Source organism: Pinus tabuliformis, chromosome 2_2, assembly GCF_031772625.1.
Source record: "Pinus tabuliformis cultivar Carrire ecotype Pingquan chromosome 2_2, CPIR1, whole genome shotgun sequence".
Taxonomy (NCBI): Eukaryota; Viridiplantae; Streptophyta; class Pinopsida; order Pinales; family Pinaceae; genus Pinus; species Pinus tabuliformis.
The window spans coordinates 169509050-169530798 of NC_142300.1; the positions used below are offsets into that span (position 1 = coordinate 169509050).

Sequence of the window (21749 nt, forward strand, 5' to 3'; positions counted from 1 at the left end):
CGCAGGCACTGTGTCACCCCTTCCTTGTTGTTTTGTTGCTAGGAACAACTTCTGTCACTCGGGACAATTGTTTTCTACTACTGTTGCTCTGCTCAGTTGATGTCCTCAGCTCTCCTGTGATCTGCAACCACACTCTGATACCATGTTGAAGTTTCTAAGTCTAATAGGTAGAAACCCTCCATGTACTTTCTGATTTATTCCTTCCTACAATTAACAAGTTACTTACCATGTAAATACTGAAAATAAACACAAGTACATGCTCAACACATTACAGATCATCAACTAAAGGAAATAGAATAAGCACAAAAATGACACCGTTATTTTTGGACTAATGTCCCCGGAAAAACCCAATGCGGGAAAACCAGTGCAGCTATCTGAGGGTTTGATTTATTAAGTAGTTTCATAATACAATCTAGGTGCTAAATCCGGCTCACCCAATAGAGAAAAATCTCGACAGTAGTACCTCTCCTTTAGAGACAGATGCTTCGGCTGAAACCCTGGATAAACACTCTGGTAGTTCCTCAGCTCCAATTTGCCCCACGAAAAACCCTAATGTTAGCCTCTAGGGACTGTGTCAGCCTATTCTTCCCTTTGCATTAGTTTTCCCGACAGTTCCTGACAGTTCCAGCTTTTTCCCTCTTTGTCAGCATTCTTGGCAGTTCCAGTTGTTCCTGGGAATTCCAGCTTTTTCCCTCTATGTCAGCTTTCCCAACAATTCCACTAGTTCCCAACAGTTCCAGTTGTTCCCGATAGTTCCGGCTTCTGCTCTCTATGTCAGCTTTCCCGGCTGCTGCGTTGATCCTCCTGACACTATCTCTGCCTCTCTGCTTCTGTATTCACTGCCCCTCAGCTACAACTCTAGATCACTCTCTCAACTTTCTCAGCAAACCCAACCCCAGAAAGTCGAAATCTTGATCTCTTGGTGTATTCTCCAAGTGTCCCTCAAGCCTCCTCTTATACTTTTCTTATTGACAAATCAACGACCGATATTAATTCCCTAATCAATGGATAAGATTAATCCATGACTTTTGGACCATTCTAACACATTTTTATATTAATTCACATTAATATTTTAATTTCCCTAAGTTTAGACTTGAGACTCCATTAAAAATATTAATTATTTTAATATCTCCCAAATTGTTTAGAATCTTCCCAAACCCTTTTTGGGTATTAGAGATCTCGTGTGCCTTATCTTCTCCACCAAATTTCATGGCTAGAGCACATCTGATGCTACCCCAAATCAACAAGGAAGAGTAGGTCATGGTGCTTGTAATGCCCTACTTAATATTATCATGCAAATTTTACTAGTGTTTAAATTACCTGAAAATATTGACTTATAATTATCAAGAAATATTGGTACATACCTACATTGGTGAAACTATAAATTTATTACTGATATAAATTTTATTATTATTCAATTCCCAAATTACCTCCTCAAATTTAAATTTTGACAGGATATGGTCTTCTTCCATTTATTCCAATTTAAATATCCATATCCCCTAAATGTCCTCTCAAATTTACTTGGGAGAATATATGGTACTCTCCAATTAATTACCAAATTATATATTCATATCTCATCCCAAAATGTCCTCTCAAATTTACTTGTGAGAAGATGTGGTCCTCTGCAATTAATTACCAAATTATATATTCATATTTCATCCCCAAAATGTCCTCTCAGATTTACTTGGGAGAAGATATGGCCCTCTCCAATTAATTACCAAATTATATATTCATATCTCATCCCCAAAATGTCCTCTAAAATTTACTTGGGAGAAGATATGGTCCTCCCCAATTAATTACCAAATTAAATATCCATATCTTATCCCCAAAATGTCCTCTCAAAGTTACCTGGGAGAAGATATGGTAAGAAAAGTCAAATGTAAGGATGAGGGGGTAGTTATGACATTAATGACAGGTGGTTGAGGTGGAGAAGAGAATGAGGCATAAAAAGGGAAGGATGATGAGAGGGGGGATCTTTGATTTTGGTTTTGGTTTTGGTTGTGGTTTTGGAAAATTTTGTTTTGGGAGGAAGGTGGAGAAAAGAGAAGGGAGAGAAGGAGAGTGTTTGTTTAACCTGGACACACTACATCTGGTTGGACTTGGGCTCGGAGGGCTAGGGAACCTGTGGAGGTTCCCTGGGCTAGGAAATACTTCCTAATTGGCTAGGAGGTAAATCTAGTTGGGTAGTCAAGAGGAACATCCCAACAGAGTCAGGAGCTCAGAATCATCTCGACTAAGCTATTAGAATATTAGAATAGGTATTTCTATGTTTATTGATTACTTATGTAAATGGTTGAAATGAAATTCTTACTTATTTAAATTGTGGTAAATAGATTTTAATGGTATATTATACGAGCTAAATCTAGTTGGGTAGTTAAGAGGAACATCCCAACAGAGTCAGGATCTCAAAAGCATCTCGACTAAGCTATTAGAATATTAGAATAGGTATTTCTATGTTTATTGATTACTTATGTAAATGGTTGAAATGAAATTCTTACTTATTTAAATTGTGGTAAATAGATTTTAATGGTATATTATCATCAAATAATTGTTTAGATAGTAATTAAGTTATTTCCCATTTTATTGTATTTAAAATTAGAGAAACTTAGTTTTAGTTAGAGGACCCTAGGAGGGAGCCTCACATGTGGTATCAAAGCTAGTTTCAAAATTTGGACCTTGAAGCCTACCCTATATATATATATATTGCAAACAACTTTAATTATATTAGAAACCAAAATAAATTGAATTATTAAATTATTAAATGACATTGACCATAAATTTAAATGAAAAAAGAAATAGCTTCATATACCTCTAATTATGGCAGAGCATATCGCGGCACCAACCATGGTTTTGGTTATGCTTTGTGGGATCACCATGCTCTAAAAAAAACCTCAGAATTATCAGCCTTACTGTTCAAAATCATCTAAAAAGGGTTTATCTATCGCTCAACGTTGCCCTTGTTGCAGCAATAGTGGGGGTTTATTTACATCTTCTTTGGAATATTGGTGGTCTCCTCATAGGGCTTGCTTTCGCAGGCTCTATAGTCTATCTTATGTCCACCCCTGCTTATTCATATAATGAGAACAAAGGGGTAATGTTAGTTATGGCAACCGCTCTACTTAATGGAGCTAGTCTTGGACCACTCATTGATATAGTTATCTATATCGATCCCATGTAAATAATAATTCTCTCGATTCTTTAAATTGAAGTTTCTTTGGAATCTTAAGAGGCTTGGATATCAAACGTGGTTGTAGCCATTTAAAAAAAGATAATATAGCTAAATTCTACCAATAATATGCACGTGGGTTTAGTGAATGTGTTTTTTTTCTTCCGATAAATTGGAACGATACAGAGAATATAGGACTACAGTGGATCCAAATAAGTCTAGGGCTTATTTGAGACCTATTTTTTCCCATAAAGGGATTTAGCGAAATACGATAATTGAGCATTTCTAACCAGTTCAGGACCAAGGCTTGCAAACCATCTTCATCTCCAGCCAATCTTGGAAGATGATCGATTCAAAAACTCTCACATTATGCTTCTTCATGCGTTCAATCCCTACTCAAAGGAAGCATCTTATTTGGCTTCTGTTTATCCACAGATCTACTTGGACTTTGGCCTAGCAATACCAAAGCTCAGTGTTCATGGGATTTTCTCTGCAGTTAAGGATCTGTTAGAACTGTGCCCACTAAATAAGGTGATGTTTAGCATAGATGGATATGCATTTCCCGAAACATATTATCTTGGTGAAAAATGGGCACGCAAAGTAGTTGTATCTATTCTTTCTGATGCTTGTGATGGTGGAGATCTCTCTATTCAAGAAGATATTGAAGCCGCATAGAATATCTTAAGGGAAAATGCAGTCAGTTTCTATAAGATGAATGAAAATAGTACACAAAATGTGATATCTGAAGTGGGTAGTTCAGTGACTAATTCTCAGATTCTGGATCTAGAAGGTAATGAAGGAAAACCTAGGTTTGTTCGTCTCCTTTAGGTTGATACTTCAGGTCAGCAAAGATGTCGAGTTGTTCCAGAAAATCGTTTCAACAAAGTAGTGAAGTATCATGGAGTGGGTTTAACATTTGCGTGCATGGGTATGACTTCAAGCTCAGACGGTCCAGCTGAAGGTTCCAATCTTACTGGTGTTGGTGAAATCCGCCTGATGCTTGACATGAAGACACTGTGTAGTTTTCCCTGGTCTGACCAAGAGAAGATGGTATTAGTTGATATGCATTTGAAACGTAGCCATCCTTGGGAATATTTCCCAAGGACAGCCTTACGAAGAGTTGCAATGACATTGGAAGAAGAATTTGGCTTGGTTGTGAATGCTGGTTTTGAGAGTGAGTTCTACATTTTGAGGGAAAAAAATGAGAGAGGATAATAGCAAGTGGGTGCCCATTGACTCCACACTATACTGCTCAACTTTAGGATTTGATGTTGCAACTCCTGTTCTATTCGAAGTTGTTGAAGCTCTCCAAAACATGCACATATCTGTAGAACAGGTGCATGCAGAATCAGGGAATGGCCAGTTTGAAATGGCCTTGGGGCATTCACCTTGCATGGAGGCAGCTGATAACTTAGTTTTCCTAAAAGATATTATAAGGGAAATTTCAAACAGAAATGGACTTCTTGCGACGTTTATACCCAAGTACACTCCAAATGACATTGGTTCAGGATGCCATGTACATTTAAGTTTATGGCAAAATGGCAAGAACAAGTTTATGGCTGAAGATGGGTCAATTACTAAGCATGGTATGTCCACAATCGGGGAAGAGTTTATGGCTGGTGTCTTCCATCATCTTCCATCCATATTGGCCTTCACAGCTCCATTGCCAAACAGGTAAGACAACAGAGACCATTGGCCTTGCCATGGATTTCCATTGCTTCTATAATTAGTCTCTAGATAAAGGTTATTGCTTTCAAATATCCTTTGGCAGAGGTTCCTTCAGGAAGTGAAAATGAACTGTTTATTTAATTCTTCAATAAAAACATATAGGCCTAAAAGTGCCCTCTTTTTAGTTATGTTTCTTTCACTACTGTTCCCATCAACTTTTAGTTTCAGTTCAGTCATGATAGGCTCCCCTCAGCTACTCTATTTTTTTCTGACCTATGATTTCAGAGGCATTCTCCTTTGGGTATTATCCACAGAACATGTGTGCTCTATCCTCCCAAGCATTATGTCATGTGCTTTCAAGGTCTCATCTTTCTTCCTTGTTCTCATTTCTTTGCATTTTTTTCTTCTCTTACCCTTATTTACCAGGTTGGCATGTTCCACGATTGTCATTCACTTGAAGTTGTCGACTAAGCTATTGGAATAGGTATTCCTCTGTTTATTGATTACTTATGTAAATGGTTGAAATGAAGTTCTTACTTATTTAAATTGTGGTAAATAGATTTTAATGGTATATTATCATCGAATAATTGTTTAGATAGAAATAAGTTATTTCCCATTCTATTGTATTTAAAATTAGAGAAACTTAGTTTTAGTTAGAGGACCCTAGGAGGGAGCCTCACAATGCCTTCTTCCTCCTGTGCAGTCTTACAGATAACCCTGTGGAGATGTGATATGAAACCTCTTACATGACCAACTTATCCATGGAAAACCTTGGTACCACATGCAGAGGCTTCTCTCCACCAAAAATCCTGATGAAGGTGCCACTAGGTGAGGCATACCAATCCGCAATGTTAAGCAATGCCTGTGTCACTTCTTGGGACATGCAAGGTGGATCCTGCTCAAAGACCATCATGTAAACCGGGATGATGAAGTGGTTAGATAGCCTTGCCATGAATCCTTAGTAATTGCGCTCATAAAACAATTTGCAATAAATGTTCACAACATTCTCTTATGGTGTCCATGTCCAACCCATGCCAGGAAACTGATGTTGGGCATAGATTGCATCAAGTAGGTATGCGGACATATAGAATATCACTTACTCATCCTTCGGCAGATTCTGGGCATTAGTCACATGCACTTTTAGCTAAAGAGCTGACATATCTGACCATTTGAATAACCTCCCTTCATTTTCCAACTGATCCAACACAACCACCCAATTATGTGGAAAGGTCTTCGTTCTCTCTTGACTGTACAAGCAACATGCAAATATGATCAAGAGTGTGTAGGTCTTCCTGAGTAACTTAGTCTTGTAAACCTGATTGGGTGTTGATCTGAACTTCAATGACTCTTTTACCCAACGCTTCATGATGTCTCTAGCGTTCACATTGTTGTTGGGGGGTATAGAACAATGCATCCATGCGATTCACCCACTGTGGTAAGTGATACATCTGATGATATGTTTTCGTCCTAAAGGTAGCAAGTTGTGTTCCACTAGCACTGGTCAATGTCATCATCTCGGGATCAATATGTGAGACAATCCAGTGAATGATGTCCGTGCATGGGAAGACGGGGTACCTACATGCAACCTTATACAATCCTAACTTGTGGATGTTGACATAGACATTTCGATCTTCCAGATCTTCCTTGAAGCTACCTACAAATATGTCCTTAATTTCCTTCCATGTTATCTTCATGTCCTTCTCTATGAACATTTATGTGTTTTCATAGACTGGCAAGTTCATTGACACATGTTCAACTACATCTCCAGTGCTACTCTCGAAAGTATCCTTTGATCCAGCTCTCTTGGAAGCCATGTTACCTATACTACTGAAAATTTTCTCAACAACTGATGTACCTGGAGAGAGGGAGAGGACACTCATGGAATACAAATGTTAGCTTGAAATAAAAAATCACTTCAAGGGAAGACCATGAAACAAATTGGGCAACTGCTGGTAAAGATTGTGCAATTTTGGCTTTCATAGGTGAGGGACTGTCAGTTGGATCTGCACATTGCGCAATCCTAGTTGCCATTGGGAGGTGGTGATGACTAGAACTGTGGAATGCATCATCTAGTGTGGCTTACTAATGATTGAAACTACACAATGCACAGTTCAGTCTGGCTTTGCTGTTGGTTGGGACTGCGCATTGCGTAATCCCAGTGGGAAAGACTCTGGGACTGGCTCTCGGAACTATGCAGTGCGAAGTTGGAGCTAGTCACTAGCAGCTTTTGCGCAAATCTTGGAGCCAAGGTAGATCCTTGAGATCCATAAATTTGTAGTGCATGCTGAGAAGAGCTAGATCTGAGCGAAGGAAGCCCAGATCTTCCCAAGGGTAACATGAAAATGAGTAGATCTGAAAGTGTTAGCGATGGTTGGTGAAAATCAGAGTGAATGGTGATGCATCAAATCAAAACAAATGCAATAATTAGTCAAATAGAATAACAATGAAGCTTATGGAGAGAGTCACCGCAACGACAACCGTTAGTGTAAAAACTGGGTTATGCATACGACACTTCAAAAAGGCAATGCAAAACTTAAAACAACATTTATACACACTAAACAAATCAAAACACCAGTGTTCGTTCAATAAAATGGGTAAAACAACACTCTCACAAGCCAAGGAAACAAAGCCGACAAAAAAAATAGCAAAAGACTAGAAAAGCAAGACTTACTCAGAAAAGTTGCGTCGACTGTGTTGAAGGTTCCTAAATCTCCTCAGGAATTCTAGAGCTCCAAGATCGAATGCAAAAATGAGCTCTGGTGGTGTCCATTAAATAAATATGATCAGTTTAGGGTTTATGACGTGAAGGCCAAAAATTAAGAAAAAAACGACACATGGCAACAGTTTCTAAAAATGACCCAAGTGTAACTCCAACTGCTAAAAATAGATCCCTATGTTTTAGGGATGCTTTTTCGATTTTTTCTTTTTCTTTTTTAGGAAAGGTTTCCATGCATGCACAAAGAAATTGCGCAGTTCCAAGGTGAACTAGGCAAATCACTGGCACATGCATTAGATAACTGCTGAAGGAATGTTTCTGTGCAATTCCTAGGCTAAGTGGCTCTGGTTTCCTCTCATGCTCTACGTAGTTTTCCATCTGAAGACAAGCTGCCAGTTGGGTTTGTGTAATTCTGGATCCAAAACTCACTACTGGGCTGAATTGCGCAATTCCTTAGAGCAAGGCTGGTTGCCCTCTAGGATTGCACAGATCACCAAGGCAGTGATAGAACCGGATGCAATCAAGTCAAGAGGTCAGCTTGTGGTTAGACAACAAAGAAAGTAAGAAAACACAAGCTCTAAAGAGAGAGATAAAACTCAATGAAAGCACAAGTACCTGGGTCAGTGTGAGATAAGCTGCTAGGAATTTAGTAGGGAGGCTCCAAAATGAAGCGAAGGAAAAAGTTTGGAGGGTGGTTGTAGCGGCTACAACAAAAAGATAAAAAATCTAGCTATGAAAGCCATAGAGACCAGATATGCACAAGGACTAAAAGCATAGAAACTAAAAACCATTAGTATTGCTAAGCTTACTATTAGTGTCTTTGTGTCATTGGAAGTCCATGTACTTAAAAAGCTAGAGCAAGACACACAAGGTGACTAGGATGTTGCAGTTCGGAGTCACGAAGTAGAGTTGTCTCTATTTGCTACATTCTGTCATCCATAATTTGATAAAGTAGATGGACCTCCTGCATGAGAAGGAGGAGCTCATCTCTTCTTAAGTTGCAGTCGAATAAGACATTTCCCAACAAGTTCTTGACATGCCATATAAATTCATTTTTTGAACATTTATTATAATGATCCCTTGGAGTTCTTAAGTCTAGCACTAAATCCTACACTTCCTCCATAACTTCATAATCAATCATTTCATTCCTTTCTTCAACAACATAGTTACCGATCAAACGATAAAGTGAACTGGTACCCGTTTTTTTGAGGTAGCAAAAAATTGCCCGATTTTGAAAAGTGGTGATGCCAGAATACACTTTTTTTAAGCATATTTTTGGCACTTTAAATTTTCTTATGTATCAAGTATGAACATTTTTTTTTCAATGTTAATGATTTTCATGCTGATTTTCAAAAGTGTTGATACAACATCAACACATTTTTTTAGAGGGCTTATTTTGACACTTTAAATTTTTGTACGTATCAAGTATGAACATTTTTTATTTTTGTTAGTGATTTTCATCTTGATTTTGAAAAGTGCTGATGAACATCAACCTTTTTTGTTTAGAGAGCTTAGTTTTTACACTTTAAATTTTCTAACGAATTAAGTGTGGATAATTGTTTTTAAATGTTGGTGATTTTCATGTTAGTAATAAATCATGACAAAAAATAATAATAATAAAAACATGACAAAAAAATAAATACAAAAAATATATATTAAAAAAAAAAAGAAAAACAAAAACCCTATAAAAATGTAAAAAGAAACATAAAACATGACAAAAAAAAATAATAAAAACATGTTAGTAAAAGAAAACATGACAAAAAAAATAAAAAAACATAAAACAAGTTAGTAATAAAACATAAAAATAAAAATAAAAAAACATGACAAAAAAAAAATCAAATACAAAAAAATACATTAAAAAAGGAAAAAAACAAAAAACAAAAAACCTATAAAAATGTTAAAAAAAACCAAAATTAACTCATAAAAACAAAAAAAATTGAATAAATAAATAATGAAAAAAAAAACAAAAAATAAATGAATTTTTTTCAAAAAAATATATGATTTAAAGAAAAACAAATTGATCCACAAAAAAATAGCTAAAAATAATAATAAAAAGGAAACCTCATTACAAAAAAAAAACTTAAAATAATTACAAAAAAAATTAAGAAAAAATAAATTAAATTAAAAAATTAACTAAAACTAAAAATTAAAAAATATTTAAATTAAATAATTTAAATAAACAAAATTAAAAAAAAAAAAAATAAAAAAAAAATGAAAGGATATTAAAAAATTTTTATAAAAAAATAACAAAACAAAATTAAAAAAAAAAAAAAAAAAAAATTTAAAAAGCAATTAAAGAAAAAACAACAATTAGAAAAAAAACATTAAAAAAAAACAATATAAAAAAAACCAATTTAAAAAACACAATTTAAAAAATAAAAACAATTTAAAAAAAAAACCAATTAAAAATAAACCATTTAAAAAAAAACAATTAAATTTAAAAAAAATAACAATATAAAAAAAACAATTCAAAAGACACAATTCAAAAAAAAGTCCACCTCCCACCCTCGTTCACTACCCTCTCGACCCTTCCCCTGTCCCCTCCCTCACCCCCGTCCCCTCACCCCCCTCGCCTCCCCACCCTCAGCTCTCCCCTCTCTCCTCCCTCTCCCTCCCCTCTCCCCTCCTTCAACCAGCCGCCCTCCTGACCCTCGACCCTCCTCCTCCCTCCCCTCTCCTCTCCCCACCCAATCCCCCTCCCTCACCCCCCTCCCCTCCCCACCCTCGGCCCTCCCCCTCTGCCCCTTACCCCCCTCCCCACCCGGGGCCCCAACCAATGGCCAAGAGGCCATAGGCCAATTATGGGAATCAACACTTTTTGATTTCAAGGTGTTTTTTGCATCAAACAAAATGGCTTTTATTGTTTTTCGCTGTTATTTTTAAAAAATATTGAAAATTTACTCTAAAAAAAAAACAACAACGACAACAACAACAACCATTATTCTAGCATCAACACTTTTCGATTTCAAGGTGTTTTTTTCATGTTTTTTTGGGATTTTTGGGCTCGAGTACCCATTTTGAGGTCATAGTTCCCGTTTGATCGTTAACTATCTTCAACTAGCTCCTACCCAATGTCTAATATTTCATGTTGCACCATCAAAGGGTTGTGCTCATGGTAGTGGTCCGTTGACGCTCAGACTTGGGCTCAAGTGCAATAATTTTTTATTCAACCATGAATGATAACCCCTCTTCTTGAGCAAGCCCTCTCCCTGGGTATTGGGACCACTTCAGGAGAACAAGGAAAAAAAGATGAAAAATAAAGCAACATAAAGCATGAGGGGCCAAGAGCATGAGTGAGGAGACCATGAGGGGAAGCTTGAGCAAGAGGGAGGAAGACCATGAGGGAGAAGATGACTAGAGAAAGACTAGCAACCCCACAATAAACTAACCTAATGTGGCAAGAATCAAACCAAAAAATAGAGGTGGTATGAAAACTTGCAAAGAGATGGTAAACCTGAATGATTCTAGAATTAAATAAAGAATAAAGAAAATTGCTTCATCTGCAACTAGGAAGATTAGAGGAGGATAATTATCGATGAATGCAGAAAGTTCTCGAAAGTAAAGGGACCAGGCTAGGAGGGCATGGTCCTTCAACTTGTACAAAATAGATTATACCACAAGCAAGGCTTTTTCCCTCTTTCTCACAGAAATTAACAAGTTGAGCGACATAAATTCTAGCTGATAAATAAAAGCATCCTAAACATACCATGTATATTCCCAACCATGTTGGAAACATTGCCCACATGATTAGTAGCCTTCGTTTTCATTGTTTTAGAGTGAATTCTTAGGGCCAATTAACTACTCAAGTGTGAAGTCGCTTGAGGTAAATTCAATGCAAGATCTAGGCACTTCCTAATCTAGTGAGGGAGCAGACACCTTGCGTTGATTAGCCACCAATTTTCCACCGATCTGATCCTCACACCATGTGTCTTCCTTAAGTGCGTTGAGGGTTGACTTGAATGCCTTGTTAATCTGTATGGGTCACCTCAATGAGGGACTTATACTACAAATTGACATAAAAGAAAATAAATTTATATCCAACTCTCATGTGCATAATAAATTTATATCCAACTCTCATGTGCATAATCATAGATGTTCCATTCCAATTAAAACCATACCATCTAAGTTTTCCAATCTAGATCTATTCTAGCTTTAGATAGTTTTTATGCTATTTTTCCATTTTCCCTCCAGATGTGTGATACAATTACTTACGAGAAAGTAAAATTTTTAACTATAAAATCCCCTCTAGATGTGTGATACAATTACTTACGAGAAAGTTAAAATTTTTAACTATAAATGCATGAGAAAACTAAGGAAAAGTGATTGTACATATATAAACATGGGTTAATGTGATTTCTTTGCACATGCATTCAATTACAAGAAGCTGGTGATCACCATAAATTTGAAAATGAAAAAAATGAGAAAATCTTGAGTATTACGCTAGCCAATTTTTTTTAACAAAAATGAATAGAGTTGTATTCAATCTGCACCCTGTCGCAAAAAAAATACCAAGGGGTTACATATTCCTAATTTAGATTAGACTGGATATCAAAAACTACTCTATTCTTACCTACCTATAACCAAACACAACGCAGGATTACAAAATTAAACTTAAGACTTGAAGCAACATGAACAAGATTGACTCTATGATAACATCATGATTACAAAACATAGAGTTGCTTCCAAAAAGACTAGACCGCATTTCCCCTGCCTGCTTACTTAAGTCAAAAGCTCCCTTTCATGGGAAATCAGGAAATATAATTCACTGTCGGTGGCTGGCCTGTTGAGGTCGATCTCACGCTTTCTGGTGTCCTCTTGTTTATTGGCCAGATGTGCATAAGCATCCTTGCCGAGTTTCAAATGGTAATATCCTTCCTTGTCGAGTTTCAAATCCATTACCATGCTCCTCAATGCGTCAACTTCATCAACCAGTTGAGAACGCTGAAAATGAAATGACATAAGTTTATCTGTAAGCTCAATTTGGGAATGAGAAATCTGACAGAACTTTACTTGCAAATCATAGTCAACCTGGTGCAGAGCTTCATGAGAGGACAAGCAATGTGAGCAAGGGCTATCAGCTGAAGAGGTCTCTGGGCCAAATTCTTTGTTCATTTTTCTATGGTGACTATCAACCAGACCCAAAAGGGAGGTAGGGTGCAACAGAGCCAATATCATGTTGTTACCTCCCAAATTAAGACTAACTAGTAGCAAATGAGGCTGACATAGTTCCATTTACAAGTAGCAAATTATCAGGTGAAACCTTACAGAACTTTAGCATATTTACAATATCCATTATGAAGGAGCCGAATTCCGAGGAGATGTTATCCAGAGCCAAGTTTTGGAAAAATATTGAGCTAGAGATAGAGAAAATAGAGGCACCTTCCTTGAGAGAGAACTGTTGCAAATAGAGGCACCTTCCTTGAGAGAGAACTGTTGCAAATTGAGTTGTTTAAGACCAGACTTTCCTGGGTCCAAGTGGTTGTCCTCCAAACCTGAAAGCCTCAAGTTCCACCATTCCCACGAACAAGGTTTATTTACCCACACCGTCATAATCCAGAGGAGAAATTGAAGCCTAAATTAGATATCTTTGCATAGATACCACCAGAGAACCCAGATTGACGACACGATTAAGATTGGGTGAAAAACCGAGGCCGAATTATCAAACACCTGGGAGGGTAATAGACTCTGATGAAGGATCATGGAATTGAATGGCTCTAAGGGAATATCCCTTGCCAATTTAACACTACCATCCCGGCCCATCCACAAAAATTTCATCATCTCTGCAATAAATTTCTCTGTACCTCGATCTTTATTAATCATCATTATGTTGGCTGAAAAGGATTTTCCAATGTTTCGAGAATGTGAGCTAGGGGATAATGGACGTGCATGGTGAGAGCATAGATAATAATGGATGTGCATGGTGAGAGCATAGATAATAGGACACATATTAAGGAGGAATAGTGCCAACGACTATCCTTCCATACGCCTGAATGCCATCATTATTCAATACTGCTACGAGACGGGATGAGGGATTAAGAAGGGTGAAAGATTTAATGTGATTGAAAATTGAAATTTCCCAATTCCAAGAATAGCGGCACTTAATCCAATCTTCCAATGTCATTAATGAACTTAGGGGATAAAAAACATGATATTTTCTCATTGATCCTTAGTTCAATTTCTTCCAAAGTGCAAGCCAATTTTTCCATCGTATTTGCTTATAAGTTATTGGTTCTAAGTATATGATAAGAGTCCATATAGCGGAATGATGTCATCAAACTTATGATTCTTTGGAGAATTCTAGAAAGGGAGTTGTCTTTTTCGAGAACTTTAGGGAGGGAGTTGTCTTTTGGGGGTTGATTTGAATTCATATGATGGATCGTTATTAGAGAATCCCTTAAGATGATTAGATTTTCCACTTTTGCGATAAATATATTAAAAACCTAAAATATTTTACTTATAATAAATGGAAATTTTTAAATTTATGATTAACAGATTAAATTATGATTGGTATTAGCTTTTGATCTTGTATATGATATTAAAGCAAAGTGTTAACTGAAATCATGTGATTCCTTTAAAAACTCATGTGGAAAATGAACAAAAAATGTGGGATGGTGACGAAGAAACTAGCTTATGAAGTGACGATGACACAAGAAAGAGAGATAAACCCTTTTTAGTGGTATAAAGTTGTTTGGAAGTGGAATTTCCATTTAAAGATTCACTTCTTTCTATGGATAGTGCTAAATAACAAGATCCTCATATGGTATAATCTTTAGAGGTGAGGCTACGAAGGGCCTACAAGATGCTCACTCTATTATGATAATCAAGTGTCAATGACACACATGTTAGTGGATTGTGTTTTTTTATATGCAATGTGGAGAACGATCTTGAGGAGGCCTACGCAAGGATGTGGTCGACTAGGTTACTAAGGGATTGCCTCACAAAGTGGATAAAAACTCCAACCCTGGAGCATCTTTCTAGCCTTCCAGGATTATTCCTTTGGGATATATAATTACACCGGAATAGAACCATCTTTGATACTCAAGTCCCAAATATACGACAGGTGGTGCTTTAAAAAAAACAACAATGAAGGAACTCAACACATAAGGTTTAAAGAATAAGAACAAAATTCCAATTGGGCCCATGATAGATACTTCGAAGGCTTAGGCCTTCTTTGATGGAGCTAAAAATCATGCAGAGTGGAGTTGCATTTCTATTGAACAACATCACACTTTCCTTCTTAGCCTGGCACTGGGGACTATTACTAATAATAAAGAAAAATTAATTGGGCTTTGGCTCATCCTTAACTTGCAATGTCTAGGAAAGTGAAGTGCTTACAAATATTTGGTGATTCTCAAGTGGTTATTGATTGGTTCTTGGGATCGGTACATTACACAACTTGGTCCTAAATCCTTGGCAACAAATAATTTTCCAACTAAAAGAAATTTTTGAGGAGTTGGAGGTATCACATATTCACAAGGAACACAACGTTGATGCAGATAGAAGATCAAAGGAAGCATTACTCCAACTTGTAGGAAATTTAGTGATTACAAAAAAAGTCGCTAATGCCCTTAGGATGAATGCCAAAAACATTTTTTGAAACTGAAGCTGTTGTAATTGTTAGGAGCTTTCTTATTTTTATGTTTGACTATTTTAAGTTCTACATTGGTAGAATTTCATAGCTCTTAACAAACATGTCCAAAAGGTTGTAATTGAAAGATAATTTGTATACTTTGATTTCAATGAAATAGGAAGTATGCAATTTTTTAAAGTCAACTTAGATTTATAAATAAAAATTAGAAATGCATACCTACAAGTGAAATAATTCATTTTTCCCATTTGAGCAAGGAGCTATGAGTTGAATTTATTCTTGTTTTAGGAGAAAATTATTTTCATTGACTATTATAAATATTCTTAAAGTTTGAAAGCAAAGGATGTTGTTTTGTCAAGTTCTCTCAAAGCTTTGTATTATAAGCACAGAAGTTATAGAAGATGGTATAATACTAGAGTCATTGTGGTTCCACATTGTTATTTGGTAGTAGCTCTTAAGAAAAAATAATTATTGATTATTCTACTCACCCTTTAACTTGCAAGCAAGACTCTCATATCCTATATACTGCATAAGCGTAGAAGGTATATTATAGCTTATATCTAATTTTATTGGCTTTACATTTTAGTGGGCATTGAGATTTTGAATATGTGTGCATGTGTGTGTGTGTGTGTGTGGTTCACAGTCCTCTGAGATTCGTGACTTGCTACGTCTACAAAATATTTTTCTAGGAAAATCCACCCAAAGGGATCACTACCCATTGGCTCAAATAAGGAGTCTGACCCTGAGAGTGTCGAGAAAATTTGAACTTGTGATCTCTCAATAGTATAGGTTCTTAACTATGGGGACAAAACCATTTGAGCTAACCCTCGGGTCTCTCTCTCTCTCTCTCTCTCTCCCCCCCCCCCTTAACTATAGGGACAACCAATCCAATTGAGCTAACCCTCGGGTCTCTCTCTCTCCCCCCCTAACTACGGGGACAACCAATCCAGTTTAGCTAACCCTCGGGTCTCTCTCTCTAACTATGGGGACTCAACCAATTGAACTAGCCCTTGGGTCTCTCTATCTCTCAGCACTATGGGGTCCCCAACCAATTGAGCTAACTCTCAGGTCTCTCTCTCTCTCTCTCTCTCTCTCTCTATGTGGAGGTATGTTAATTTTGAATAGATAAAATTCATGCACTCTCTCCCTCTCTCTATGTGGAGGTATGTTAACTTTGAATAGATAAAATTCATGGTTGTCACTAGATGCTTCAAGTAGAAAATGTAGTAATCCATGATGTAGATTATGATGCAAAAACAATGATCTAGGAATGTAGACTACACTATGATTCGACAGAGTGACATACATGCTATATTAACTATGCATATGTCAAGTATTGAATTCTTGAAAAAAACATGAATGCTCAAAAACGCAAATGGCCATAAACTCTTACCCTTCCAGCCAATCACTAAAAGGGATCTGGAAAAGCAAGTCAAGCATCCACAAGTTGAAATAGTAAAGGTTGCAGATGAGCCTAGACCCAATTAAGTGACCAATATCTTAGATTTAAAAAATAAATCAATGAAAACCTGAAGACTAAAGATGATGTTAAAATAATAAAATTCCTCAAGAATTAGTTAGTGGTTAGTGTCATTTCAACTAGGTATGAATTAATTATAATAAATACAAAATTGGTTGAAGAATATTTCAACATTTTGTTGTAACAAATTAATAATTTGTAGCAATATGTTAAAGAGAATCAAATAGCCTTTTGGCTAGCTCATGAAGAATCCAGTCAAAACCACAAAGAGGTTGAGAAGCTCAAGTAGTATATTGAAATTATATAATCATAGTGGACATAGATTAATCCATTGATGGATATTTGATTCCACTACTTATGTGACATTAATACAATGACTAAAATGAAGATGCAAATAATCATTCGAATGATAAATTGGTTCAATCTAATGAAATTTCAATGCAAAAGAATGTTGAAAAGATCAATTCACTCGCCACTAATTTGAAAAATGAAGTATAAGTCCAATAATATAATGATAACTATGATCATGCACATAATCAATGGAAATTATTGAAGAATGTTAAGATTTTTTTGATGATAAACTTTCTTCTTCCTAACAATCAACAATTGGTCATCACACATGGATAGTAGAAATGGATATCACATATACCAAAATTATTGAAGAATTTATAAACTTGTGGGAGTACTTATAATATAATAGCATGAAGGCTCACATGGAGATGTGAATTTCAAATGTGTTGGCTAAGGCTCATGTTGCAAATGCATACTTGTGTATTTGTCAAAATCTCTACTAATAATCTTAAAGCAAAAAAAGTCACTAACATGATACATGTACATATGGATTCCAAGACCCTGTAAAGTGGAAGAAAGACATTGAAAAGGTTATAATTTTAGTTTAAGGCATTAGAAGAGGAAGTTATAATGTCTTTTAACATATTTAATGAGATGAGTAATCTAGGTTTCCCATATCCATAGGATAACAACAGGGTACTTGTTACCATGAATGTCATTTTTTCTTAGACAAGCAATTTAAAGAGAAAGGTTGATAATATAAAGGGCTTGAAAGTCATAATATTATATAGGAGATAATAAAAAAAATAGAATAGAGTTTAGACATCTTATCCAAAGTTTATTACCTGAAGGATTGTTTTTTCTATTTCTTGTTAGAATATGACAATGTTATATGAGAAAAGTAGATAACTCACTCAAATTTGGACTCCTTCTAGTATGATAAAGGTGGACAATTTACTTGAATTACATTCTTAAGAAGTGTAAGAAAGCTAGGAATGTAGTTTCAAAACTCAAAAGAAGGCTAAATTTAACTTCTTATACAAGTTGATAAAGATTGAAAACGCATGCTTATGCTTGAGTGTTAGAGTTGGAAGTGTGTACAAACACACTCACAAAAGACAGATGAAATTGTGTGTGTGATTATGAGATAAGAACCCTTACCAGTTCATGTCAAGAGGGTTGAAAACACTATCTTTAAGCTTAAAACTATGAGATAGAAATGAATATAAGCATGCCTAAAAGAAAAGTTGAAGATGCCCTCTCCAAGAAAACCAAAAACCAACTCACTTGAGTTCAACAAGAAAGCTGAAAATACAACATTTCACGAGCTATATTCATTGAGCGTTAGACTCATAGGACACAGGCTATCTTGCAGGAAATTCCCATGTTCATGCTCTCAGCTCTTCCCGCTCCTAAAGGAATTATGCAATAGATCAGGAGCATACAAAGGGATTTTCTATGGGGCAAAGGAGAAGAGAATAAGAAGTGGGCTTCAGTAGCCTGGGAAAAGATCTGCAAACCCAAGAGCCATGGTGGATTGGGGCTCCATGATCTTGAAACCCTCAGTAGAGTTTCGAGAGCCAAACTCTGGTGGAGTTGGATCAAGGAATCAGCAACTCCTTGGGCTAAGCTTTGGAAACAAAAATATGCCAAGAATTGGCAGGAGAAAGATCACATTAGAATGTCAGGGTACATTAAGGGCTCCCACATTTGGAAACTTGCCTGGGAAAATAAAGGCATTGTTCAGCAACATAGCTTCTGGGAGATTCGAGCTGGGAACCTAGCATGATTGTGGGAGGATAACTCGCAACAAGAACCCAACTTGTACAAGGAGGAATTAGCAGCTCTTAAAAATGACATAAATAACAAAGGTCTACTTATAAATGACTTCTGGGACCAGGTAAGGAACAATGGAAAATGGAAGATTTGGAAGGATCTAGTCCACAGTGAGGAAAGTCCTTTGAAGGCCCAGGCAGACTCTCTTGCTCAGGATCTAGAGCATAGGAGGATTCTGGTATCCTCCTTGCCTTATCAATTAAGATGGGGAAAGAACACTGAAGGAAACTTTAACCTCAAAGAAGCTAAACAGGTAGTAACAATATTTAACCACCTAAACCCTGATCAAGTTTGGAAGAATCTTTGGCAAAGCCCCCATTGGATGAAAATAAAGTTATTTATTTGGCTAGTTCATCAAAGGAAAATTTTAACTTGGGAGAACCTCCTGAAAAAAGGCTTCACTAGACCTTCCAAATGTTACCTTTGTGGCTTACAAGAGGGGACGATGGATCACCTTCTCAACCTCTGCCCTTTCACCTCTACCGTGTGGGACTGGGTGACCTCAATCTTTAGGCACACTAATAGGATAGGCTCAGCATCTCCAACACTTTGAAGAATTGGAGGAAAAACTTCTCAGGGAATGAAATCATTAATAAAGCCTGGACTCTAGTTCCAAGATTTGTCATCTGGGATGTTTGGAAAGAATGCAATAATCGGATCTTCAAGAACAAAGCAAGAAAGCCCCAACATATAATTGACCAAATTTTAAGGTAGCTCAAAGACACAGTCAGCAACTTGTTAAGGAAACTTTCGAAGGACCCTCCCCTACCCCAAGATGCATGTATTCTACTGCATTTGGGCCTCCAGTCTATAGGCCCACAGGGCATAATTAAAGGTGTGAGCCAAACAAATGCGGATATAAATATTTAGAAGCCTCCTCCACATGGCTTCTTAAAGGTCAACATAGATGGAGCTTCTAAGGGAAATACAGGGTTAGCTGGTTTTGGGGGTGTTATATGAGATGAACAGGGACAAATAAAGGAGATCTTTCATGGCCACTTGGGGAAGGCCACTAATAACATGGCAGAACTCATGGCCTTAGAGCAATGCTTGGAAATCTTGGTGGATTCAAATTCACACAATGTCATCATTGAAGCAGATTCAGAATTGATTATTAGAGCGGCCAAGAAAATATGCAATGGTACTTCACTGGATAAAGTGTCGAAACATTGGAGGCTATCACAGGTCTTTCATCATATCTACACTCACTTGCAAACCCTAAGAACTGTAAGCTTTGTCCATGTGAAAAGAAAAGCTAACATGTTAGCTGATCGTTTGGAAAATGAAGGAGTGATTAATAAGGAAAGGGACACTCGACATGTTTGGGAGATGTTACCACTAGGAAAACTGTTAGAGGATTGTCTCTGTCAGGCTGCCAAAGATAGGGATCGATGGATCGACAGGATGGATCGAGGAGGCTCAGGAGACAGGTGGGAGGATAGGGAAGCCTAAATTGTTTTCCAGTTGTGTGGTAATAGTCCACGGTTTGTATTGGTGTGAGGATCGATTCTGGAAACTTTGCAGGTTTGATTGGCCATCGATCACTGCAAGGATTACTGGGGATCCTTTGTTTAACAAAATTTTGTTATATATGAGTGTCTGTGTGTTAAACGAAGCTGGGCAGAGAAAATGGGGTTAAGAGTAAATCCATTGTCTAACAGAAGATCAGCGACGTAGGCAGAAAGAAACGCAAGACGTCCAATGGGATAGATCGACGGTCTTCGCATGACAGAAAAGCATGAAAGTTAATTCACGAGGGAAGTGGTTTCTCAAACCACAAGTGGTATTTCGGGCAGGGTCTAAGTGGTAATCGGTTTTTCATGGAAGGCCTCTGATTCCACTCATCAAGCGACAGGTAGCAGCGAGGAGGAGAGAGGAAACCACTTTTTCAGGCGGTTAATCCTTATGCTACTTGTCCACCCGAAATCATCGTGGACCATTGGATCCATGAAGTGAAGATCAATGGTGGAGGTTATGTCGTTTAAGTTGGCTAATCAGCAATCGAGGGAAGGAGAAGGAGTTGGTTTGTGATTCGCCAATTTGTGATTAGGTGATAAGCCAAGAGCAGTTGGATCAATGAAAGAGATGGACGGCAGGGATCAGGCTGATCGGAGATTGGTGTTTGAAGAGTGCAAGAAAGGCATTGGACCGGAAGTGCGGAACTGATGATATTTATGGTTGTGGATGTAAAATGTTTGAAGTCTGACCTTAAGTGTTGCGGGTCAGGTTTCTGCGTATTTCCTGTGTATTCCATTTATTTTGATAGTGTGAATGTTTCCATGTTTTAAAGGCTTAAAGCCATTTACGCTTCAGATAGGTTTTGTGGGCCATTACCCACAGGCCTCTGGATTGAGTTTTGGTAAATGCAAGGGTTTTGGTTTACCCTATAACATATGTAATGTACTAGTTCGGTTAATAGAAGGCCCCATTCTTACTTGACCAAAAAAAAAAGATTATATATAATGAATATATGAGAGCATCCAACAACATAATGGCACAAAAGAAGATTGATAAGTTCATTAAATAGGTTACCTATTGAAATATTACTAAAAAGGATTTGGAAAAGCAACTCAAGTATCCACAAGTTGAATTAGTAAAGGTTGCAACTAATTTTACTCTGAATGAGATGCCCAGCCTTTTGGATTCTAAAAAATGAAAAAAAGACCAAGGATGATGCTAAAATAATAGAGCCCCTCAAGCATCATTTAGTAGTTATTTTCATTTCAATTAAGTATGAGCTAATAAAAATAAATACAAAATTGGTTGAAGAATACTTGAGCATTTTTTTTCTAAGAGATGAAGGACTTGCATCATGAAACTAAAGAAATTTAACTAGCCTTTTGGCTAGCTCATGAGGAATCCAATCAAAAGCACCATTGAATTGAGAATCTCAAGTAGTATATAGAAATTTATATAATGTTAGTGGCCATATACTAATCCACTTATTGCTATTTTGATTTCACTATGTATGTGATGTTAATATTGCATCTAAAATGAAGATGTA

The 21749-nt window shown here is 36.8% G+C and overlaps 1 pseudogene; it reads left to right on the forward strand.

Moving 5' to 3' along the window:
- Nucleotides 1-3103: 3103 nt before the first annotated feature.
- On the forward strand, nt 3104-4844 carry LOC149191952 (protein fluG-like; annotated as a pseudogene).
- The last annotated feature ends 16905 nt before the right edge of the window (nt 4845-21749 follow it).